This window comes from Onthophagus taurus, chromosome 11, assembly GCF_036711975.1.
Source record: "Onthophagus taurus isolate NC chromosome 11, IU_Otau_3.0, whole genome shotgun sequence".
NCBI lineage: Eukaryota > Metazoa > Arthropoda > Insecta > Coleoptera > Scarabaeidae > Onthophagus > Onthophagus taurus.
The window spans coordinates 22,360,874-22,388,181 of NC_091976.1; the positions used below are offsets into that span (position 1 = coordinate 22,360,874).

Genomic DNA, 27,308 nt, shown 5'->3' on the forward strand with positions numbered 1-27,308 from the left:
GCACCCGCTCTTTGTAGGCTTTTGTTTGGCCGGCATGAGCTCGTTCGCCTAGATAATTAACGTTTGCCTCCAAGTGTCGAGTGTTTGCTCTCGGCAGTAGAAACGCGAAAAAATCTTTTTTACGTTTGCACAAAACTATGACTTCGCGAAAAACACACGTATTAACAGGGACGTTTTTAAAACGCTGCAGCGTTGGAGATCCTAGAATCGCAAACCCTTCGAATAGATTACATTCTAGACATACTTGCTTGGTGGCGGCGTCTAACCCAGTCTTTGTCACCTTGCACCATCGAACCGAAAGCAGAGGCAGCTAGATTCTCTCACACACATTTCGCTGTTCGTGTAATTGGTCCCGTGACAAGCCCCACTGAAGCTTCAGCTTCAGTTTCAGCTTCAAGAGCGACATGAAAGTAACGTGACCGATAATTGGTTAACATGAAACGGGTGGAAATTTTGGTGATTTTAACAGTTTCAGTAATAAATTGGTTTTGGGGAATTATATTAAGTAAAAATTTAGAAAAGATATTTACTTCGAAAGACGAAAATTAATTTAAAAAACGAAGAACTCATTTCCTAAGCCACCCTGTATGTGTATATAAATTAATGATAACAACTTTCCCGCAACAACTATAAAGGAACCTTTATCTAATTTATTACTGTTCTTTATAGTTCACGTTATTACTTAAGGTTACCACCGTAAGTTTTTAAGCGGTGTATTAAATCCTATCCGGTTAGTGTTATAAAAGTGTATAACGGTTGTGTTATCTTTGCATAACCACCACTTTAGAAAATGTATGTGAGGTGGGAGATAAGAAGGGGGCATCTGTAGGGTTGATTTATATCAGATTTTGTTCAATTTATGGGTTTTATATTAATTTTATTATTACCCATTCGATACATCTAAACTTAAAACTTTACGTTTCAAATAAAGCATCTTTTTTTCTCTTAGCAGCTTCCGTTCTATCTCTTCTAAGTCTTTCTGTTCGGTCCTTACCAACCTCTTTTCTTTTAGTCTCTTGCCTTTATGTCCAATCTTTTTTTCAGTTTTCACTTAGTATTCAGTCTATTTTTTTCTATTCCCAGTCTCATTCTTGTCTTCTAGTTTCTGTTCAGGTTCTTTTTACTGTAACAAGTCTCTTTTTTCTCATTTCAGTTTCTTCTATGACCAGCCTCTTTTCTCCGTCTAGTCTCTTTCCTACCTTTCCTGTATCATTCTAGTATTTATTAAATATGACTCTTATCACAGCAGCACCACTCTTGTCTTTCAGGTCAGTTAATATTAATTTTTGCCTTTTGCTGCTAGTTAGAGCAGTTGCTCAACAAACGAAAGGATAGCTGTGGATCCAAGCTGTATCAGGTATCTTTTTCATTATTCATTCTTTAAATTATGCATTTTATGTAGTCAATCGAAGACCCTTCTTATCTCCAATATAAATACTATCGCTCAGCGATCACTTTAGTGTATTATTCAAGAAAATGGAGGTTAACAACCAGATAACGTATGTAAATTACAACAAATTGTAAATTGCCCCAGTAGCGTATTGATTTAGTACATTTCAAAGAATCTTTTTTGTATAACTATTTACATTTATGGCTTTTATTCTATTATTTTGCCCGTTTATGCGCCTTCATTGTAGAGTTAGGCAATGGTGGGAGTCTTCACATGTAGCATTTAGGTAGACCTCTATTTTTTGTGATTGAACACCTTGCTAACATATTATATAATATAGTACAATCGTATTCTCGTCCAATCTGGCTGGTGTGTGTTCCAGACAGGACGTCGCACGTTTATTTTACCTACATAAAATAATACAGGCGCGACGTCCAGTTTGGAACATACACCAGTACCATCTTTCCGATTGGATGGAATTAATTCCTGATGAAGGGACTTGAATACAATGTAGCTTTTTTTTGGGAATGTTTGTATTTAATATTTTATTTGCATAAAGCTAATATACTAAGCTAATGGTTGTATTTTTTACTTACTTTAAATTTGTTGAATTTAATCAGCTTCGTCTCGACATGATTTTCTCAAAAAAGAAGTCTGAAACAAAAAAAAACTTTATATAAATTTTTTATCGATTAAAATAATGAAATCATAGTAACATTACTAACGTAAAATATCGTTGATTACATTAAATATTACGTTCTGTGATTAACATCCCACAGGCAATAGTACAGCCACAGTAATGTTTCCCATTACGGCAGTTTGCTTTATAATGGCACTATTATACCTGCCATCGAGCAAAAGCTTATGATAGAGCGTGCGTTGCATTGTTGTGGAAATTGAAGCGGCGAAGAGAAACTGTTGCTACCTAAGTAATACTTAAACTCTAACAAATTCATTTAAAATTTGAATAGAGTTTTATGATAATGCATCATCTTAAGTTAGCTCATCGTGGTTATAACAGTTTATGACTTGTTATTATAACTTTGTGACACAAACGACTATAAAAAAGATAAAGCCATAATAAGTATATTTATAGAACCACGAAAATATTGACGCAGCTTGTCGCTTAAGCTCGTGCTACGGCTAAATACGAGTGTGAACTGTACAACGAACTCTCTCCCGACTTCTGGAACGGCGAAAAGGGAACAGGAAGCGCGCAATAACGCATCCGGAATTATCATTACGGGCGCATTAGCCCCTGGGTATTTTCCGAACTTAAATCGTCCCGAACAAGTTTGTTATCCCCTGGTTCGCACCGGTTGGATAAACGGGCTATTGCGAGAAGAATTTGCATTTACTCTGGTTTGTTCGGTACGTATTTTTCTGCTTCCGCGAACTGTTCAAATTAAAAAGGAAACCGGCGCTTATCCGCTTTTTCGAAGCTGGTGCTCACCCTTAAAAGCATTGGACCACCTTTCCTGCATTACGTTGCCTGCGGCAAGGCATTATCGTTTTCTGTGGGAGTAGATACCGGTCCATTGCTTTTTAAGTAGACCTCGGGAGAGAAAAACCTTTTTTGAGATGGTTCTTAATCGTCTACTAGATTTTAAGCACCTTGTTGAAAAGAAAAATTGTATTATTTTTTGTTACCAACTTGTTTGAAGCTTTTGTGCTTGTTGTCGCGTTCATGTTAAAGCTTCTATTTCCATTCCAGATATAGTATAAATATTTCATAGGCATTCATATCCTTCTGGGGACACCGGTCGATCCGGGCGACAATCTTCTTACTTCTTACACAAGGGGGTGGATTTCGAGACCAACAAATGTAATACAAAAAGCTGGATTCAAGAGACCTCAATGTATATCTCTGGCGACACTAAAAATTCGATTTACCCCGTCGCTTTTTTAATCCAGTTTAAGAATTAAGGAGGCGAAAGAGAACCAGATAGAACGCGCAAGAAGTCGGTAATCTAATCTGGCGTTTTCAATTCGCCGCAAAGGAAATTTTGCCCCCGTTGGAACGGATATTTTTCGGTCACGTCTCGACTGTAAGCAAAGCGCATTTCAAATGTTAAAGGAACCTTAATTAATGTAATTGAGTTCGAAGCGGGGGTAAGACGTAACGTCTCGTCCTCGTTTTTCCCTACTACGAAAGCTCGGCTCGGTTTCGGCGAAGCCTTGTCATGCAAATGCTTTTGTTTTCGCAGAGGTCGGCAGTCGTAACGGGCTTTATACTGCGTGTTATACATTTTGGGATTATGGAGATCCGAGCTGTGCTATATAAAATTTAACGGAATATGAATGGCCACAGCCTAGTTCCATAGTATATATATTTTTTTAGTTATGTTAGGAAGTTTTTATTCAAGATAAAATGATAAAAAACTTTTTTTTAATTCTTATTTTTGCAAGCAACGGAATTTTCAAATCCGTTTTTAACGGTTGTGATCTCAACCGAATGCTGTGTCAAAGGAAAAGTCGAGGAAATCGCCTTACAAAAGGCGTGCAATAAAAATTAAGTGCCTTTCTATGAGGACCACTAAAAAAAACGAAAGAACTTCGTATTGGCTTTATTTGAGACGCGTTTGGGATAAACTTTTAGGAGTTTTTACAACGACCACGCTGAGTTACGTCTTTTTTTTGTATCCCGTTTTAGGCCTGTCGTCGTAAATGTGCCTTTATGGTCGCGGAATCCATATTTCGAACGGATGTCGATTTGTTTCGATAATTACATGGTCCCTAAACGCACCGGCCGCGTGTATTTTATTAATAGGTTTAGGGAAAATTGGTCGTTAAAGTCCAAAACGAACGCCGAGGGAATAATGGAGTTCGTGTTTTCGTTTACGGTAGAAATCTATACGACAGCACGCATATACAAGCTATATTTTCAACTTCCAACGACAATAATAGAAATCTTTATTTACAAACAGCTATTAAAATGACATTTACTTCCTGGGTTAAACGCGGCCAATCAGTAAAGTAACGTATATCTTTATGATTGTGATGATAACTTACGTCGGCGTTTAGATACAATTTCTCCGAAAAAGAAAAAAATTTGATCGTGGAAGTAAGGTACGAGTAATGATGATAACAAATGTTTCTTCTACGATTTCTTGTCTGGTCTCCCATTTCGCCCGAAGCTAATCAAAAAAGATTTATCTCCATCGATCAGTAACACGACACAAAATCACCACCTCAAAAAGCTCTTGCTGCCGCAGCTACACACGTGTGGTTTTTCCTGGACAACGAACTGTCGCGTTGACTTCTTTACATGGTCATTTACAAGATTGATACTCAGTCCCCAAGCATCTTTATAAAGCGAATAAAGTCTTTTCATGACGCAGCGTTTTCTTGTCGCATTTTTTAATCTTAACGAACTCTTAATTTTTCGGGTAAAATCGTCGAGTGCGCTAATCTATCTTTAATGAACCTTTTTGCAAAATATGCTGTTATCAAGGTTAATCCATCGGGATCTTTAGTGCCACTCAAAGTTAATTAGTAGTCGTGTACACGTCGTTATTAGAAAAACTCAAGCTGACGTATTACACGTGATGTTAACTCACCTGCAATAACCTATCGGATACGGAACACACACTACGAGCGACATTGATTGATTGGCTCAAATTCATAACGTATTGACAAAAAAATCCAAAAAAATAATAATAAATAAAACCTGTTGGTCATAAACAACATTGCGTTGTGTAGGTAGCGACCTTTCCATTTGATTTCGTAAATTACAAATCATCCATTATATTTTTTGTTCCGTTTCGTTTGTATGGATATTCAATTTTCATCGTAGTGCACGTAAATCGATGAAATTGAAAAATTATGTAAACATTTTTGAAAAAATTTTCAATGCATTTAGCTTTTTCTCAAATCTAATCCGAAACATTTTTGTGTTTGTGTTTTATAGGAAATCTAAACTTAATTTTTCTACAAGAATTTGCGATCAAGCTGTGATTAATGAGTGACTTCAAATTCTGAAAAGACAAATTTGGGTTTTCCAAGATTACAAAACTTAGCTAACAACAAGTAAATCCCGTTTAAGAGTTTTGCGCATTATCTCGGTCGGCTATCGGGCAACTGCACAGATACTGGTTTGATAGACAGTTATAGAGAACGATATTCTGGCATATCTGCGATTTTCCTCTATCCTAAGATGATGTATTAGGCTACCTGATAATGAATAGATGTTTGTTGGTTGTTGGTTAGGATGTCCATGTTGGCTTTTGGCCAACTACACAGATACACAAATAGGACACAAATCAAGGCAGTTGTAGAGTATGATATTCCCGCATATCTGCGATCTTCCTCTATCCTAAGATAAAGTATTAGGTACTGAAAATCCAAGGTATGAAGGCTGCTCTGCAAGACCGAAAGATTTCAGTGGCAGGAAAATCTAGAAAAGTTAGTGCTGTCATATAAACGCGCATCACTCAACGTATGCCCACCGAAAATAATGACAGAGGAGAGAAGTTAATGGCTACAATTGAGAGCACCTTTCATTGAAGGCAGAACTATTAAACTGAAAACAAAAGTTAAATACCTAGGTGTAATACTAGACAGTAGTGGTGGAACCATTTTTTCAAATTTTGCAATTTCCGCCGATTCAGTTTTAAAAATTCGTATAAAATCCATTTCTTGGAATATGAGTATGAAAATTTCCCAAAGTGTTAATAAAAGTGTCCTCTTTCCAATGAACCAACCCGTTTTGAGAAATAACTTTTAGTTTTTGAGAAAACAATATTTGAAGTTTTGATAAAATTATCGATGTTGAAATTTTCATCGATAATTTTCAAAATTCGCTATACAATTAATTTCTTGAAGAATCCTTGTGGAAATATCACCAATTATTAATTAAAGTATCCTCTTTTTAATGCAAAAAGCCATTTTGAAAAATCACTTTTAGTCCTTGAGAAAAAAATTTTTGAAATAATCGACAATTTTTTAGAATTTTGCAATTTTCGCCGATTAAGTTTTAAAAATTCGTATAAAATCCATTTCTTGGAATATGAGTATGAAAATTTATCAAAGTGTTAATAAAAGTGTCCTCTTTCTAATGAACTAACCAGTTTTGAGAAATAACATTTAGTTTTTGAGAATACAATATTTGAAGTTTTAATAAAATTTTCGATGTTACAATTTTTATCAATAATTTTCAAAATTCGATATATAATTAATTTCTTGAAGGATCCTTGTGGAAATATCACCAATTATTAATTAAAGTATCCTCTTTTTAATGCAAAAAGCCGTTTTGAAAAATCACTTTCAGTTCTTGAGAAATAAATTTTTGAAATAATCGACAATTTTTTCGAATTTTGCATATTTCGCCGATTAAGTTTTAAAAATTCGTATAAAATCCATTTCTTGGAATATGAGTATGAAAATTTCCCAAAGTGTTAATAAAAGTGTCCTCTTTCTAATGAACTAACCCGTTTTGAGAAATAACTTTTAGTTTTTGAGAAAACAATATTTGAAGTTTTGATAAAATTTTCCATGTTGAAATTTATTTCTTGAAGGATCCTTGTGGAAATATCGCCAATTATTAATTAAAGTATCCTCTTTTTAGAGTTGCTTCGTTAATTAAATCAGCACCAAAAAAGTTCATTTTGTATCTTGGATCCAAATAAGTTGGACATGTCCTATCAGCTTTCTTCATTATATGGTATCACTTTAGAAATGCACCAGAAATTACCGCCGGATAACCGGATATGCGGCCGAAGGGGGTGCCGAACATCCTTTATCCGGCTTTTCGCAAAATCACTATCCGTTCCATCACTAGTAGACAGGAAATTAAACTGGAACTCCCACATAGACAAGGTGAGGAAAAAGTCAGATTTGGATTTATAGCAAACTTTCTTGGAACAGCCGGATGTTTACGTAAATATTAAAGTTTTACCAACATCCCTGAGGGACTTGGGGAAATTTATTATGATCGCCTGTGAGTCAAGTAGTAAAGTTTGGGCTTATGCACCTGCAATGGTTGTATTGTTTATGAAGGTCAAGAAAAGAAATGGAAGGTGTTTGACGTCAAGAAAGCTTTACAACTTAATCGAGCTAACATTAACATGTTAATGGGAATGGTTATTTACTCTTAAAGCCGCACCTCAATACATTTATCCGAAGATGTTGAGTGTTATAGTTAGACCTCTGTGTTTGCAATCAATCAACAAATGAATTAGTGAATTAGATCCACTGTATCAATTTCATCGCAAAACCAAATAAGTTTTTATAAAACATTTCTGTGTTATGGTTATATCAACCAAGATTCAAAATAAATATATAATTTTCACCATGTAGATTCTCAAATACAGGTGTTTTATAACAATCGAGAAAATATAATAATTCTGGGCAAAGCTCTTAATGTAGTTAGTCTGATATAGAGACATAATTAATACTGAACAGTAATTGCCATTGTTAATACGATTGGGGTTCCGAAAACCCTTTCGTGTGTTTAATACCATCGATCGATATCAGTGAACGTGATGGTTACAATTGATTCCCCATTATCAAACTAATATTAAATAAAATCTAAATTGAGGTGTTAAAATTTTGTTTAAAATTTTATTGTTAAAACATGATTTCGAAATTAATAAGTTAAGGTCAAATGACCAAATTCCTATGGTTGATAAGAAAACCGTTTTGTGTTGATAAGAAGCACAATATTAGAAAAAAAGGAATCTTTTAATTAAAATGACGGAGTTTCGTTTCTTTCTCTCTCTAAACCACGATAAATTTTTGCTTTAATTAGCACGGGGCGGTTTGAGAAAAAATCCTCCTTCATTTCAACTCGAGCTATAAATCACCGGCGACGACGGCGACAAAGAATAATTGCAAAGGGACGTTTTCTGTATATATCTAACATTTTTCTTTGGTTTTTCGTAATAAGACGTGTAAAAAAAATAATTTCTTTCTTATAGAAGTATCGATTTCTATGCTATTTGGTACAAAGCGACCAATATTCTTTGATGTCGACAAATTAGTAGAAGGCAACTGAAGCCACTTCGAGGAAATTGAAGAACTTATCCTCGGCATTTTATCGACCTGTTGGTACTTTAGTAGTCACATGACCTAGCTTGAAGTTCGCCATAATGACAGGACCCGAACTCGCGACTATTCGGGTCACGGGTTGAAAGGTTAACGCGGGCAGATGTTGGTAGTTTAATAAACACAAAGTCCTACTTTCAAAATGTTCTTTTCAATCCTCTTCAATTTTAACATATATACCCTTTACAAAGTGATTCGATAAGGGTAATTCAATAAGTACTCTACATTGGACAAAAAAATCGAAAGAAGAATTTCATTGAATAATTGATGTACGGGTTTGTTCATTGCGTGAATGAAAGAATGTTCAATTATATTAATTAAATTATTAATTGGTCGCGTTTATTTTCTTCTGGCTTAAGATTGTGTCTCTCGATTTCGTTTAAAGAAAAAGTACCCTCTTGTTTGCAACGGGAAACACCAACGGCAAAGTTTACGGCCAATTATTTTTATCCGGTGTGATCGTTTGTTCGGCGCCTTGGGCAAATTATTAGTTTCTTGTGTTCTTGGTTGTTTGTGAGTTGGCCAGCCCCTTCGGCTGAATCCGTCCCTGAAATGGAACGTTGTCTATCGCATCTCGACCGTTGACCTTTTTGCCGGCCATTGTGAATTAACTCTTATTTATAATATCCTTTAGTACAACGCCGTAAAAGAACAATTAAATCAAAGTGCTTCTTTATTTTCCTTTTTTTCTTTTGTAGCTCTAATAATGGAAACCATTAAATCACATTAGCTATTAGTCGGTCTAACGCGACGTCATTGCGCGTAGATAGTAATTAATTACAAGCGACAGTTACTAGGAGTGGGAGACTAGCTTGAAGACTTTGTGATTGAGGAAAAAGAAAAGGCGAAGACACGTGTCTAAAAATAGAACGGAATGCGTTCCAGAAGAAGACTTAACACGAGAGGGGGAATGAACCAAAAATAACTTTTTCATTCAATAATACTTTAATAGTCATTATGTTAATATTAACAGGAAAATTGATGAAATCATAAAAAAATTGTGGTTAATTTGATAAATTTTATTACGTACGATGACGACATTTCTCTTTAATCTTGTTGAAGAATGGAATTTTACATCTGCTTCATAATTGCTATGAAAATAAAAAGACCAAAGAAATTAAAACGGTTAATTTGAGAAATCTATCATACGTTATTAGAATAAGGTCGTACCAATTACGGTGTGATTTCTTTGAACGTAAACGTCGACAATTGGGTCCAGTTAAAGCCAATAGATGGTCGATTCAGATAACGACGGTCGTTCAAAGTACGCCGGATCAATATTAACGAACCGCACGACCGAGGTGGAATCAATAAACAACGAGCCGGAAGCGGCGCCAGGCGACATTTATAATTAACACGTTGTGAACTAACTGGCGAAACCACATTTTTGACCTGACATAAAAAGAATTACTACGCTAGTAATTAAGCTTCGAACAAGACCAAATTATTTATCCTACTATTCAGTTACTACCAGATAAGCCTATTAAAATAAACTTTTTGGAGTTAACGATTAAAATTGTTTTTTCCCGGCTTTTACAGGATTTTCGATGTTTTTTGCTTGTACAAAAACTAGTTCAAACGCCAGAGGGGTTACGTTCGCTTTTAATCTGTTACTGTATCGTTCAGTAACACATATTGATTCCAATTTTGTTTGCCGATACCAATATGGATACCGATGTTTTCGGAATTTGAGTGACGTGACGATTAGAAAAAATAAAAGGAGATTTTAGGTACCCAGAACAAATATTGTACTTAAATAATAGGAGACGTTTAGGATTTATAATTAATAACAAAATTGAAGGATATTCGATTACAGTGTCACGTTGTTGTATTATATATACACAATTGAAAGTAATTAAAGGAAATTTTGTGGAATTTTCTCGAATAACTCATTATTACCAGAAATAATGGGTATGAAATTACACGGGGTAAGGGTGTTTACAAAAGACGCTGATCTTAGAGGCGGCTACCTCTTTTCCTTCACAAAGCTTAATCTCAGCGATGTAATCTCTTTAAGTTGAGATTTTGTCCACAATATCCCAGTTTTCTACAAAACTTTGAGTATTGAATTTCAAGGAGTAAGGATGTTTGCAAAAACTACTATTATACTACTATTATATTGGATTTTGAAAATTGCTATAAAAAAGGAAACTATTGGGTTCTACTTCACCTTACAATTTTCAGTGTGACTTAATCTACATGATGAATAATAAAAATAACGCACAATCTTTTTTTGGCAATAGAATAAAAAAGTTGCGTTTTTAAAAAATTTTGTAAAACGAAAAACTGCTATGAAATAGGTGCTATAAGACATATTACTTTCTGTTAACTGTTAAAAGTGTATAATAACCCACGGAAGAAGATCAGATCACACTATCCAAATTTGGCAATGGAATTAAAATCACTGATGTATTTGGAAAATTAAAAGCGTATCAGCAGAAAAAAAAGACATGCTGTGTTCTCCTATCGTATTTGTTTGTTTGATATAATTTCTCCTTCTATCTTTTGTTCTAATCTATACCACAGTATTGGGTCTCGGATCTATCTCTTGTATCGGTGTCCTTATTTTTAGCTATTCTTCATACATTGGCGACACTTTTCGCCATTTCTCTATTACTACTAATAGAGGACCATTGCTGCTGCCCACTGGATTCTTAATTTACCACGTCTTCTTCTTCCTTCTAGTATTACACCAGATCGAACTAGATGACCACATCATTTCAGCTATGTCCTTTCTATCATCTCTACTATAGACTACTAGACTCTACTACGCTCTCAAGCATAGTTCTTTTCTAACACTTTTGCTTAGATTACAAAATAAATTTCTTCAGGGTTTTCTTACAATTTTTCGCAGATATCTGATAGTACCCAAGTTTATGACCCGTAGATGAATGTGGGTGTATGGATAGTTTTCTATAGATGTAATTTTGCTTTAGTGCTTAGTTGCGTATGTATTGATCTATCATGCCATTTTTACTAACCATGGTTTCTGAATATTTCTCTGCTTTCATCCTTTTGATATGTAGGATCTTACTTTTATCCCAGTTTAGTTATGGTCGTCTTCGAAGGCTCCTGACTCCAGGCTTCTCGAATGCAAGGACTATGTCAATAGTCCTATCAACTCGCCATCAACATTACGATAACCATAATGTTCCTGGAAGTTGAAATGGTCGGCGGATGTCTTCGAAAACGGCTGTGTACCCATCAATAATAATCAGTCACCCAATATTATGGGTTGGGTTGGGTTGGGTTGGGTTGGGTTGGGTTGAGTTGGCGGGGGCAAATAAGCTAGAAAGATTTAGACAGGGGAAAAAATGAAAAGTATGTTGATAACCATAGACGTGAAAAATGCGTTCGGCTCAGTACCATGGGAGAAAATTGTTGGGGAACTACAAAAGAAAGGAATCTCCACATATTTGATTAACATTATAAAAGTCTCACTCTTCATCTGAGTGAGAGAAGCATAGAATATAACGGAGACACATACGAATTAAGCAAGGGGTTCAATGTTGGGCCCGCTGTTGTGGAATGTGTTCTTTGATTACATTTTTGAAGTACAGGGAAGAAATGAGAGGGTCAAGATGATAGCATACGCGGACGACCTAGCTGTAGTATGGATGGGAGACCTTGGAGATTGAGAAAACAGCACAAACTATACCAGGGAAAATAATACAGAAGATGGAGGGGATGGGACTTGAGGTAGCGCCAGGGAAGACTGAGGCTATTATGATGAAAAGTAAAAAATGTGGTAGGAGAGTTAAAATAAAGGTCCAGGGACATACGATTGAAACGGAGGCGTCCCTGAAATACTTGGGAATAATGATGGAAAGGATTCTCCGGTGGAACAAACACGTACAATACGTTTATAACAAGGCGCAGAAAACCGTAAGCGAACTCCGTAGCATAATGGGCTCGACCTACGGACCAAGTATGGAGAAGAGAAAGATAATTGGCTTGGTTGTTTTCTCGCAGATGTTGTATATATGCAAAGCGTGGGGCGAAGCGTTCGAGATTAAAAAACACAAACAAAAACTCTTAAGAATACAGAGACAGCGCATGCAGAACTATCTCTTCAGAAGCCCTAATAGTGATGGCAAACTCACTGCCAATTAAATTAATGGCTAGAAGAAGGATGTCTGCGGGTGCAGCAAAAGAGAACCGAACATCCCTGGACGAAGAAATAGTTCAAAAATGGAACAGCAGATGGAGCAAAGACACGGGAAGGGCTCGATGGACCAAAGGAATAATCCCGGAGTCAAATGAAGTATGTGATGGGGGGAAGCAAACTATTTCACCAGTCAACTGCTGAGCGGACATGGTTGTTTTAGAGCCTACCTCTTTAAGCACAAAAAGCAGCGACGAAATCTGTGTCTACTGCAAGAACAAAATAGATGACGTGGAGCACATTTTCTTTAGTTGTGCAAGATGGAAAGATAAAAGACAAGAAACACAAGAGAAACTAAGAACAACAATAACCCCAGAAACCTGCATTAACATCATGTTGGGAAGCGAGGAAAGATGGAAGACAGTAGAGGAGTTTGTGAGGGAGGTCGTCAACACGAAGGAGGCAGAGGAGAAAGCGATGGAGAGCGTATATATTTCGTAACAAGCCCACTCCTAACCAGGTGCGGTATAGCATATTGTTTTCTTGTAAAAATTAAGATGGTCGTTTGTTTTTATAACTACCATACGGTGGAAGATGGTGAGAGAAAGGTTTCCACAAATGCCCACAAATTAGGTTGAGTTGAGTTGTGTTGGGTTGGGTCACTGCTTGTTATTGATAAATACACTGCCGTTTTCAAAGATATCGGCAGTATACATTTTCCTAAAACTTCCCAACCTCAATGAAGATGAAACAACAACTGAACAAGCATGAACAAGTGCTTAAGAGATAGTTTGGTCGTATTGGCCTGAACGCTCGCACACTGACTAGAATAGTCGGTCGGTTATCATGATGTCGCGAAAAGCTGTTAAATTGCTGGTCCAATTAATTGGACCAGCCATAGCAAAACGGGATACCATTTTACGACGTGCGATATCTGTCGAAGAAAGATTGATAATTTTTCGTTCTTCAGGTTTATTTTGTATTTTACTTCTACAAATTTACTAATTCAGAATCATCAGTAAAATTTGAGTAATAGGAGTTGACAGTGTCGATTGAACACCCTGGAGATGTAATGTTTTGTATATCCAGTACGTTCTGTATTGGAGAAAAATGTGATTGAGATATGTAATTTGTTTTGCGTTGATACGATGTTGAAGTAAACATATTTGCGCCTATTGCTAGCAGCCTGGCCTGATTTCATATTTTTTGTCCGTTCAAAAATGTTTATGTCTAAAGAACGAGAACAGATTTTTTTTGGTAGTTGTATCGTTCTCTTCTCTTGTAGGCAGACTTTGTATAATTGCGCTGGGTTGGGTCATTTGCTATAGAACTAGCTACTGTATGTATTGCGCAATTTAGTATTGATATGATTTCAGTTGTTGCGTCTCAACCAATGTTCGCTTTCTAATAAAAAAAATATTTCAGGAAAAACTTCCAAACATAAATATTGAAAAATTCTAGGTAGGTATATCATTAAAATATAATCCCAAAGATTTATAGAATTATTTTCATCATCAAGAAGATGCTATTAAAGATAATTTAGAAATACTTGAATGCTTAAAAGCTTTGTAAACAATTTTTTATTGAAATTTATTTAGATACATCGCCTTATCTAAAAATAATTCTTTCCGACCACAAACAATTTCTTATCTGTCTTTGATTAGAAAGAGCGTTAGTTGTTTGATTAGAATTCTAAAGCACGTTTTCGTTTACTCATTCCGTCTTGGTATTATTCACCCAAGGTTCGTGTGGAGGTCCAATCTCTTTGGACGGCATCGTGAGTCATGCTTCCGCTGCCAGCTGTTTCGAGAGAAACAATTTTTCCTTTTCTACCTACGCACTCTCTTCAAGATTTTACCTCAATTTTTGTTGATTATCGAAATTAATGTATTATAGATATCGTGAGAAATTTCGTTGGAATGAAAGGGAAACGTTTTCTAAGCGTTGGAGAGTCAAAGCTTTATTTAATTGCGGATCTGTCGACCGGATGGCGACGGGAAAGCTATCGAATTACCCATCTCGACAAAGTTTTCCATGGACTTTGGAGACGCTATAGCGTCGCAAAGTTATAAGTTCATTTCGGAACAAACGATTCGATTTCCAAGTCGAAGTTTAGTATACGAATGACGTTTTGACGTTTTGTTTTTTAGTTGTGCTCGCGTTTTAATGAAAACATTTTAAATCTAATTTTATGAATAAAATTTAAGATTGTATACGCAAGATGCGATTACTCAACAACGCTATAAACATTCAGCTTGTTTCTACTGAAAACGTAGCCCTGTTATATGCAGACAATAATTTGAATTCTGCTCGCGAACAATTCCCCATCCTGAATGCACAGTCGACGACTTTTGAGGAGGGTACGTTGTAGAAGCGAGTAATGAAATTTTTTAAATCCCACCACCTGATAGCTGTGGGTGATATATCATATAAAATATATCTGCTTTGTGATAGACTACACAGCAATTTTATGACGTGATTGAAAGCAATAGAGATTTCTCTTTGTTCCATTTTGAAGTAAAATTTAATTTAACATAATTAAGTTTGATTATTTTATGTAATAAGCTGAGTTGTAATCGATACATGTAAACGTTAACAAATCTGTTAAACGATATCACATATTAATGTTTTGATCCAAAAATATTTTCGCTTACAATTAATAATTAAAATAACTGGATATTTCAATATTTCAACATAAAAGGACGCTGTCGACAACAACCCTCGAGCTACTCGTACTGAAACTAATTAACAGAACCTAAACTCAACCATTATATTAATTCAATCTTGTTAAGATAAACTTATATACAAAATTTAAGGTAGATTTGATACAATGCTTTTGGGACACTCTATATAATTAAAGTATCATCAATCTCAAGATTTTTTTAAGGAGTATAAAGTTCTCATTCGTAGAACTCAACGATATTGCATAGCCATGGCGCCATGAATAAATAACGTCTGGCCTCATAAACTTACAACTGCGACTACCGTAAAAGTAGGTAAGATCATAAATCATTTTAGATATAGGACCATAAACATGGGATATATTTTATAGTTTAAAATTTTCGGTCGAATTTTACGTCCGTCATTGTGGTCCATTGAAATTAGAAGGATTATATCAGAGTATTCTAGGCTCATAGGAAAAGCATTCGGACAATAGCATTTCTATGGAACGTAACTCGAGCCGCACTAATATAATTAATACCAAGGGCTTAGAAAACGTCGACGGTTGCATAATATAACCGGAGCACGGCGGCGAAACTTTTTCCCTCCTCCGGTGCGGCCATTGAATCCTGGCGCACTTAGTCACGGCATGCGTTAGTTAGTATAACATTGTTCACGCTGAAGTTGGTTCTGGAAGCACTGCACAATATCGTTGCCGTTCGCGGTCGTCGCAAAAGAGAGATCCAACCGAGTAAAACGGATGCGACGAACAAAACGATCTATTAATATTTCTTTTGTAAAAGATCTTTTGTTGCAACGAACAACAGATATACATTAAGCTTATTTAAATTTTCCTTCAATATACAACACAAAATGATAAACTTTGTAATTATAAAAAGTTTATATTGTACAAAAAAAAATGGATTACATCACATTTCTTTTCATTGAAAATATTTATAGAAACTCACGGATGAAAGCAACAATAATAATTATATTGTATTAAATACAATGTCTGTTGCTATATATCAAGAAGCAAAACTAACTCCACTCGTGTCCAGGAGATACATTACATTGAACTTTGAGTGAATTGAAGTGAATCTAGGCGAGAAGTTGGACACGTAGCTTTCTAACTCTAAAAAAATAACGTGATTTGTAGAAAAGCCATAACAAGCAAATGAAGAAATTCAAGTTCAAGAAATCTATCAAACACAGAGGAATGAGCCAAAGCTTACCAAATCAGTAAATTACGGGAACTAAAAAGAAATCTATAAAAGAAAATCGGAAGACCATCATTATTAAAACGGTTAGATGAGTAGGGCTAAGATAATAAAGAAGATAGCATAGAGGAGAAGATGATGACAGAGATCGAGACAAGATGGTGAGACTACGAAAAGCCAAAATCCCAGTCTCAAGATGCGCTTCCTAAAAGGTTGTAATTATTATTAAAGAATCCAACACCGGATTCCAGATTGCAAAAGGGCACTGACAATTGAGGTGGATACTGACAATTGGTGTCTCTTCCGGTACGATGACTCTTTCTTCTGGTATCGTACAGGAAGAGATGTGTTGAAACAGATTAGTGGTGTTTCGAATCGTGGAAAAATTACTCTCCGTGGACTAAATAAAGGATAAAATGGATTCTACCCATGCAGAGAGGAACGCCCGATTTATTGCGCGTACACTCAGGTTAGATCAGAGTGCGTTTTAGACGTGCACTACTCGTGAAGTAGCATCAGGAACTTCCTCCTGTTATCGTACCGGAAAAGTAGTGTTAAATCCAGCTTGTGGTGTTTTAATGATTTTTGGTGCTGCAAAACGAGACACTAAATGGTTGAAAAATTTCTTCAGCATTATAAAGGCCTTACATGGACTAAATAAAGGACCCTGAAAAAATGAAATGGACTCAATCCAAGCAAGAAGGAATGCCCGACGGATTGCTCAGGTTACATCAGTCCGTTTTAGACGCGCACTCTTCGTAGAGGAGTTTCAAAAACTCAAGGTGATTCACTTGAGGTGATAATAAATCAAAAAATATTGAATTTTAAATTTGTGGTTCACAGACTCCATGGTTTAAGCGTTTCTATTTGTGATAACTTCTATAAGGAAAAATGTAGAAAAACGATTTGGTGCCTAGACACGGTTAGTACTCCGTTTTTGGTGCTCAATATGATGTACTTAATTGATTCTCAAATCTAGCCTTTATTACTGCCTGAGATCAATCTGTTATCGAAATTACTCTTGCTTCGCTGTAATATGTAATATGATGTGGTTTGGAAAAGCTCTAGGTTATGTTTATAATTCGACTGGAACTGCAATGAAAGCAAGGTATTTTATTTATTTAGCAGTTAAAAAAGTATTTGTTAGAAAAAAAGTAGGTTTAATGGAAGAAAAGAGATGAAAGAAGGATGGCTTTTACTGTTGGCTGCTTTCCTAATTATTGGCCTGATATGTTGGTGAACATCATACCTAAATCAGGTATACAAAATTGCTTCCTGCAAACCAATCAGTCTTTCCTCACCTTCATTGTCTACCTTGGCAAGATTATGTTATCGTCACAAAATCGTCTACATTAATCGCAGCTCTTTACTCCGCTTTGTCAGGAAGGCATCAGCTTTAAAAGTCTTTCTTAGTGTTTCTACACATATATTACATAAATCGCTTTCGATGAGTAAATCTTCTTAATTGAGATTAATGAAGCTTTGGTAGACCTTAATATCCCTGCTACCCTCAGTGGTCGGATAGAGAGCGTTCTTAAATAGAGAATCGTTAAATTCCAGGTCCACACTTAACAGGACTGTAATCAAATAATGTTTTCGAAGAAGTGTATAATCACCAATTTTGCCGAACCTCACTATGACTAACCGGATGTATGTAAAGAAAAGATGAGCTCACGGGTGATTATGGACTGCCATCCACTGTTTGCAGTTATGGCGACGCTTATATTGATTTAATGAAATTATCTTGCGCGAAAAATAATGCTAAAATTCTCAAGTTTCCTATGAGACTAATAACTCTAGCTACAGAATTTATTAAGGATCTCTGTAAGGTAAGTAAGTACCTTTACAATTGTCAGAAATACACATCTGAGCTATATCTTAGCCTTTGACATCTTCTTCGATTGTACAAACACCGAAGAAGGGTTGAAAGGTTGTGCTTTGAATGAATTTTTGACGAACATTTTTGTCAAACAGGCGTATAATATTATATGTTTATTGAAAAGTATAAAAGTAAGATGGGACTTTGTTGCAAATAGTAGATGGAAAACTACATACAAATTATGTCATCCAATCAAGCAACGCTAATGTTTTGTCTCTTTAGATGAAGTGTTTCAGGAAAGTGTTATGAAAGCATTAACATAGTTGTTCGTCACCTGCTCTACTAGTTAAATGTAGCCACAAAAAGTGATGAATATCGACTTTAGGTCAAATTTTAATTATTAACAACATTTAAAACAAAAATATATATAATAAATTATTCGTATACTAAGTTCTTTGTTAATTTTTAAAAAAATTCTGATTCATTCCACATTAATTTTTAAGATGTAAAAATATGATGAGAGGTTAAAGGTTGAAATGTACAAGTCGTTAGTTAAGCTCTTGATATTAAATGAGCGTGTTCTGGCTGGAGTTAAATTGCAAAGTCCTCGGCGCCAATCTAAAAGTGCGGTTATGATCTGTCTGCGAGTGGCGTTCGTTTAAAAGTTAGACCGAGGACGTAGATATACGAGGAAACTCGCGTCGATGGACGCCTGGAGACGTGTTCTGTGGAATATATCGTTCTGAAATGCGGGTTATTATCTTATAGCCACTCGACGGAGCGCTACACGCTTGACGAATGGCTTCAATAAACCTAATGCAATGCTTTTAAAATTCGATACTAAGTTGAATGGTCTTTGTAGACTGTTCGTTCCGTTCAAGCCTTGGAGCTTTTCCAGGCGTCTCCAAATCATTTTCAAATTGTTATTGAGAAATAACAGATTTGGCAATGCGATTTATTACCACGGTAATATCATTAGACAAATATTAAAAAATTCGAATTTAAAAGAGAAAAATGTTATTATAATTAACATAATTAAATTCTGCCTAAATTCATCAAATAGAAAGCTTTATTTTATTCTTTTTTTTTTTGATAGAGAACTCACCAACGAATGTAAAACTGTGCACCCAACTACGAAACACTAATGAATCTGGTCCAGGCGTAGTCCCCACACGTTCTCGTCTGGGTTGATAACATCTTCAGAACTCGGAGTAGACCTGCAAAGAAAGAAATTTCCATATGAATGGCGCCGTGTATGGCCCATTTAGCCCAGCTCACAAATTACGTCCCAGCTACGACACGGTACCGGATATCAGCGAAATTACTGTTACGACTAACATAGAAAATTCCTATGTCGTATCCACGTGAATCGACGTTTTTATTGATTAGTAGGGCGAAAATTTTCAATAAAATTTAATATATGCAAAATGGATTCGTTTAAAACATTAGATGATCCTTTTTATGTCTATTTTACATATTCAATAAATAGAATATCGTCGTTAACCGAGAGATCGTTTTCGATTTTATGACGTTATTTAGGTTCTTTATACCTTATTGTAATAGACACAACATTTTTTCAATAATATTGTAAATAAAATTAATAAAAAATACTATAAAAAATGTGAAAAGAAAAACAGAGTCTTTTATTCTCTCGAACGTTCGCTTCTTAAAGTTAAAAAAATATTATTAACAGTCCCAAACGATTTCCCAGCCAATAAGGCGCAAGGAATTTTACTACCGCGTCATAAAATCTTCTCCCTTGCCGAATTTTAAAGGAAAGGTAATAAAAAGTACACTTACAGATTACAGATACAGAAGCGAACGTAATTGCTCTCGACCAATTATGGATACCGATCTAAGTGGAAATAAGATTGTTCAATTTGCATGAAAAGCGCGAGAGGAACGATTCTTTTCCTCCAAACCTTCCTTGATTACATCAGCTGCAATTGAACGTTGTTTGATAAAGCTTCCGCAAAATCGTCATATCACCGGTTAAAACATTTATTTGCCTTATTTTAGCTCTCTTGATTTATTATCGTGTACTGTGAAGTGCTGATTTAAAATATTTACCTTATTCGGTACGTTGTGCATCAACTTGACCCACATTTTTACAAATTTTATACGACAACAACGAGATAAAATGTTGAAACAGCAAATACTGTTTACTTTGAGTACAGTTGTCCAGATCCATAGATAACGCCGAAAGCTTTTGTTGAAATTGGTTTTCTTTGAAGCACGAAAAAAAAATAAAGAGTACTTTTAATTTATTTTATCTACAATCTGAAAGAATATTTTGTGAATCAATAAGAAATTAACGTGGATGTTAAAAAAATATTGAAAATTTTTACGAATCACTCAACTGATTGTGAGTGAGTTGGGAATGTAAATAGTAATACAAAAATTGAAAATTTTTACATCGAACTGCTTTCAGTAATCAATTCAAACTGTCAAATCAATCGGAAAAGTCATATTGGAAGGGCGAACCTCGAATTCACGTTAATGATAGCGAGCCGATGTCGCAGAAATTGACCTATTAAATTGGAAAACTCACGAAAACGGGCATAACTTTGCTAATGTTTAGAGGCGGAAACACCTGAGCCGATCCACGAAGCCCAAAACTTCATTAAATTTTAATTAAAACTTGTTTGCCGGCTTCGTCGACTTTGTCTATTTGCGGGTCTTACACCGTTCTTGGTATACGCGTAGTAATTTTATGTTAATTTTCTTTTTTAATCGCGAATCTGATCGTAGAACACGGATTTTGAGGCTCATTTTTTATTGATTTCAGTGTCTTTGTTGTCGTGCGCCGGTTTTATTGGAAGAACAGGAGCGGAAAGTCGTCCATTTCCGCCCCCCTTTTTCCAATACTTGTCGTCGTTCGAAACGATGGGCATTTTCGATTTGAAATTCGAAATTGTACTTTATTTTCTCTAACAAAACGTATAAAAAACACGGAGTTACTATCCGTTATTCGTACGTGCCAAAATCTAAAATAAATCCTTATCTCGTGTTGACATTCCAAACTGTACGATATGTTCAAGGGTGTTTTTATTTGGTTTATATATCGCACACTTGCGCAAGAATTCGAGATAGTCCGTTGTATGCGCGTATGTATACAGATCTTGCGTTGCACAATAAAACAGTTTCTAGTACATAAATATTTACTTGTCACATTTACCGTTATCCATCCTTTGTGCCAACGCTTCTGCATATCCCTCGATGTAAAGTTATGTTGACAATTTTTTTTTCGTTTGTGGGCAGAATTGATGAAGCAGAAACCTGATTAATTATCACTAAATTATAAGTTTGTAACAAAACAAGAAATGTAAAAATGAATATTTTAAATTTATAAAATAAATTTCTTCGTTTCTCTTAGTCTTAACAACTAAGCGAACCGTGGTGGAAGCCGGAGGCAGAACAGGTTTGCCAAGAGCATTACCATTAAAGGTCCCCATGAAAAGTAAAATTATACAATGCGCCGAGCCACGTTCGAAAGCAAAGACGAAGAAGAAAGCAGACGGTGGAAGCACATGTCGTAAAACAGGATGAAAGAAGACGAGAAACCGGACGAGAGTCGTCGTGGCATGAGAAAAGGAATAGGATGGGAAAAAAACGAAAGGACTGTATGACGTCAACATCAACGTCTACGTCTTCAGTCTGAGCTAAGAACGGCCTAAAACTTACGGTAGCGTTTCCACGACGATCGTTATCTCAATGGGATGCGAGTTGGTCTTTTTATGAGGACGAGCATATTATGTTGACGAGAAATTATTATGTTTGTTGAAAATCATATATCTTTCAAAAATTAACTTATTAAGTATTAATGAAACACTTTTTAGCGCAATTTTATAACAACTGTTTTAAAAAAATCAGAAAACTTTGTAAGTTGTAAAGAAGAAAGGTAAAATGGGTAATAAAAATCCTTTAATTTCACCGCCTTCGACGTTAAAATGAAGCTGTAAAAGTTCTTATTGTTTAAAGACAGCAATTTTTATTCTCTCATCTAAGCGATTTCAAAGATTTTGCTTGTTTTCAACAGATCATCTTTATCTACTTATTGACTAAAAGTTCTAACATTTACATAAATTATTTTTTGTTGTGCAAACGAAATATAAAACAAAATAAATATTTGAGTGATGAATAAATATTTGAATGATGAATAAATATTTTAATAAAACGGTGGGTTACTTTGATTTAGGATGTTATGTGATTATAATCAATTTAATGATCTCCTATGTTTATGGTAAAAAGAATTCAAAATCGTTGGAAATAACCTGTGGTGTATAAGGTAAACCAAAAAGTAATTTCTGCTATATAAATGATTGAGTAAAGGCAATTTGTACTGTTTGCGATCAATCAAGTGTAAATTTTTCAGAACTCTGAATTATATACTGCGCATGATGTCATCGATTTTCTTTTTATAGCAAACGACCATGAAGTTGTTTAATTATTTGACGTTACAAATCTTTTTAAAAATATACGTACAATTTCGTTTAATTAATTTACATCAAACAATGTTATGAAATTTTCTGAAAGCTTCTTCAGTTTAAATCTTCGCTTATTTACGCAATACTTAAGCAATCGAATGAAATTCATGTGTGTATGAAATTATTCATAAAGTTTGTTCTTTTGATTTCTCATTTTAACGTTTGTAGTGGTAACACTTTTGCTATCACGTTTATATCCCAAACACCACAAAAATTATACATGTGGGACTATATTTCGTGTAATTTTAGCGTTCTCCCAATGGTGCTTTCATGTTTTCATAAAAGTGGTAAAGAACACGCGTTTACTACAATTGTTTTGACTCATTTTCACAGTTTATGATGTGCAATTATGTTGCCAATACTAACATATAACAGATTTAGGATTAATAATTTATTGGACACTTCAATAAGCAAAAAGGTGAAAAAAAAGTACGGTTGTGTAAACATTACGATATTTTACTAGAAAAATTGGTGTGACGAAGACTCTAATAACTCTTTAGAGATTAATCGGACCGTTACTACGCCCAAAATTTCGGAGAAACCCAAACTTCAAGGCGTTCATTAAACAACTCTTAACGCGTAATTAAAATATATTGTGCACGTTTCTACTGTCATGGAGTTAAAATTAGACGTTGATTTTGAATCAATTTGAGGTATTCTGCAATTATTTCCACTTTGTTTGATGATAGTCATTGTTAGCCACGCCAAACGAGCATTACCAAAAAACATTTAGATGAAAATGAAACAAGACGATGAAAAATGTTGGAAGATACACTCGTAAAGATACACAAATAAATATCTGGCATCAAGAGCCACAAGAACAGAAAAACTTCTTTGTGCACGCACCAGTATTCCTTACAATATTACAATATATAATACTTTCCTGAATCTACAATACTAGCCAGGTAGCTTCTGTATTTATTGGTTTTGTCAGCAACTATGAAACGTATCATCAGTAGTAAAAGACACACTTCTTCAGTTAAAGAGAAAGTTCAATGTGGGATAAAGGAACTCGAAACGAATATGAGATTGGGAAAAACCAAGCAATCAGCGATCGCAGAGGTTTGTCATACACAAAATAGAATTTAACAATGTTATATAATGCTAACTTGCCAGGAAGAGCTATTATTACCAGATAATAATGAGAGAGGATACAGAAATGTTCCAGGACTAGTGGAGTACTGCCTATCATCAACATATTTTACCTGGAAGGGAGAATTCTACGTGCAATGCGATGAGGCAACCACTAGAAAGATAGATGGGAGCATGGAACTGGGGTGTGTCGAAAAAAGCCATAGGCTTCGTCCCATCACCAAGTACAACAGAAGAAGTCCCTGATTTAAGCCTTATTCTAGCGAACAGAGAAGATATGCGCCAAAGATAACTTAAAGAAATAAGAAAGATTCCTACAATATGTACTGTAGAAGAGTATATAAACTCTATTAACTAATATCCAGCGAGCCACTAAACCACGCAAACAGAGGGAAGACATACATCAGCCGGTTTTATTTGCCTTCCTTATGTTTCAGGTGTGACGGAGCGGATTGCAAGGTGCCTGAAGAAGAATGATATCGTGGTACGATACGGTACGGACAGCAAAATACAGAACGCTCTTCCAATAACTAAAAACAAACTAACCCCATTAAAAAGAAGCGAGACTGTAGCGAAAATGAAGTTGCGGGAAGTATTACGTTGGCCAAACTGGATGTAATATCGAGTGCCGAATCAAGGAACATGAGAGGGATGTTCGACTGAATAAAATCTAACAGTGTGCGGTCGTAAAACATTGCCACAACGGATGACACACCATAGAGTTCGACAAAACAAAAGTAGTAGCAAGAATAGAACATTATTTCCAAAGAATAACATGAAAAGCGATAGAGATTCATCGACATGGGATTAACATGAAAAGAAAAGATGGCTGGAAACTTAGTCGCACATGGAAGATGATAGTTAACAGAACGAAGCCTTAACGATTCGTAATCCATCAATAACTTGTGGTTTCGAATGATTCTTCAACATGTCGACTGCTTCAGAAAGTTATAAAATACGATTCTCAATTCTGCCTTTGATAGAAAGTAACACCATTGGTCTAGAAAGGTATTTTACAAATTGCTGGTGACAGTTGTTTAAACGGGTTAAACTACTTTTACAACTTATTGCCTATCAAAATGATATTCAACGTAAGGAGAATCCTCCCGAATGAAGGTATCAAACGAAAGTATACAAAATGTTTAAGCGAATACAAATACGATCCTAAACGTTGCGCACAATGTAACTTGATGCCAAATTTGATGCACAACCAAAGTCGTAAGGTAAACAATATCGTGATTTTTCAGGATAAAAAATCGTTTAAAAACTATTTTGCTCTGAAATAAGAAGTAGAGTTAGCCAGAGCAATTTATGATTTGATCAAATTTCTCATTTATAATTTACCATAAATATTTTTCCCCCTTTCGCCAATCATGTCTAAATGTTCCAAAGAGACTGACGTTCATAGGCTTCATTGTCATTTTAGCATTGGGATAAAATTCTATCAAAGTGATATCAATCATCATATAGTCGCATTTTTCTCGATATTTATGCATCTGAGAGCAAATGTAAAAGAAAGGATATATGTACCTAAGCAATTAATACCATTAACACGTCATACTCATAACACATTTCGAATTTTATTGATTCTTCGTGGTGCTAGTCTAATACCGTAATCAGTCTCTTGAGTTCATAGTAATTAATAATTAATGGTACTGAATTTTACTACTGCACACTTCACTTAGTAAATGTTTTTATTCAAATTTTTACGCCTTTCACTAAATTTATTACAAAGGCGCGATTGTAATGTGTTTCTAGAATCAGGAATAAAGGAAATAATAGTGGATGTTTGTTTAAACATTTAAAATGTAAACGTTGTTATTTGCCAAATAATAATGAAATCACCAATATCAACCAAAATGGTATCAGTTTAATGAATTACTCCGTTTATTAGTAACAGTAATAGAACATTTAGTTCCCCGGAAAGAAATGTGGGTTATTAGATACGTCAAATCGTATCGTTATCTATAATAATTTATATAGATTTGAAACGGTAATGGAAACCTTGAAAAAATATATCTAAAACATCTTAAAATATGAATCATAACACTTAAACGAGTAGATTAATTTCAAGGAAAAACTCAATGAAATTCGGTTATCTTAATAGAAATTATAAGGTTTTTAGAAACAGTCCATTGCACTTAAATTTGAAACGATAATAAGAACTTGATAATTATAAATTTATTCCCACTAATGCAAATTTTATTTTTGGAATTTCTATAAAAAGTAACCACATATTACTTCTTAATACCGCATTATTGAATCGATTCAATAACATTTTCTTAACAACTTAAAATAGATCTTAGTCAGCACGCAACATTCTATAACAAAGTTGAACAAACTGCCAGTTATTCACGGCATATTTACACAAATACCGATAATTCAACCCAAGGCGATGTATAGCACAATGACCCATTGTTTTGCTGATTTTTACATCAACGAAAATCATTGTTATCTTATTTATTAACAAAAAAGTTTCAACTGACTCAAAAATGATTTCTTAGTAATCAGAAATGTTATAATGAAGGTGTATATCAGTCATTAAAATTAACCACAACAATTTATGACTTTCTTATTATCGTTGTGTATAACAACACATAAAAGTAGTGAGTAATTTTAATTAATCACTGCGATATTATAAATCTAACAAGAATGTTTACATGTAAAAATAACTTTGTAAGCATTAATAAACATGAGTTAAACATAAATTCATTGTTTCACTTAATATATTTTTTTTGTAGAAATATTAAGTCATTTACTTAATTCTATTTCTGGGCATATCAACCAGATTATGCAGTTTCTCTCAGTCAGATCTCTTTTTCTCTTTGGTATTTAAGTGACGCGTTGATAACGTTATAACCCTTTTAAAAATGTTATAGTAGACATAGCGTCGATAGGAGGTCGTTATTTAGTCATTAAAAATAACTCAAAGTCAAGACACTCTCCTCTAACGTCCGGATTGTTTACATCTTATCGTGTAATTCCTACAATTACTGAGTGCTGCTGGACGATTTCCAAACCCAAAAAACAATTTTTAGTTTTGTTTACCATCAAAACGAAAGATTAATCGCTTACGAATTCAATGGATCGCGTTGTTTACATCTAAGGAATATTGAAAAACAACGACTTCGATAATAAAATAATAAAGATTTAGGACTTTTGACACCAATAAAACCTCTATTTGTGTCGAACGTGTGTTTAGTAGAAGTAACTTTACCATTTTAGTGTGAAAACGAGACAATTATCGTGTTGTTTTCGCGACCTTGCCGTATTAGAACATACGTGTGCGTTCAAGAGAACTTATTGTCCTTGAACAGGAAACTGCACACAAACATTAACGTAAACGAAAACAACGTATAAAACGAGAACGCAAAGTCAGGTGCTGAACGATGGAATAGTTTGACTTTTCCGGTCTTATAATTTGCGATTCGCAATTACGTTTGCACGTAATTTTATGCGCATTCTTAAAATCTTATCAAATCGCATCTAAATC

The 27,308-nt window shown here is 34.8% G+C and overlaps 1 protein-coding gene across 4 annotated transcripts in view; it reads right to left on the minus strand.

The window, feature by feature from the left end:
• Nucleotides 1-27,308, minus strand: part of LOC111418123 (kekkon 5) — a 228,467-nt gene that overhangs the window by 18,132 nt on the left and 183,027 nt on the right. For 3 of the 4 annotated variants that reach the window (XM_071199697.1, XM_023050582.2, XM_023050581.2), the window contains 2 exons: nt 19,342-19,453; nt 1,987-2,044 (listed from right to left, as the gene is read on the minus strand). The gene's annotated coding sequence lies outside the window, so the exon portion shown is untranslated. The remainder of the gene's footprint in view (nt 1-1,986; nt 2,045-19,341; nt 19,454-27,308) is intronic. The other variant, XM_023050583.2, reaches the window with a different exon arrangement.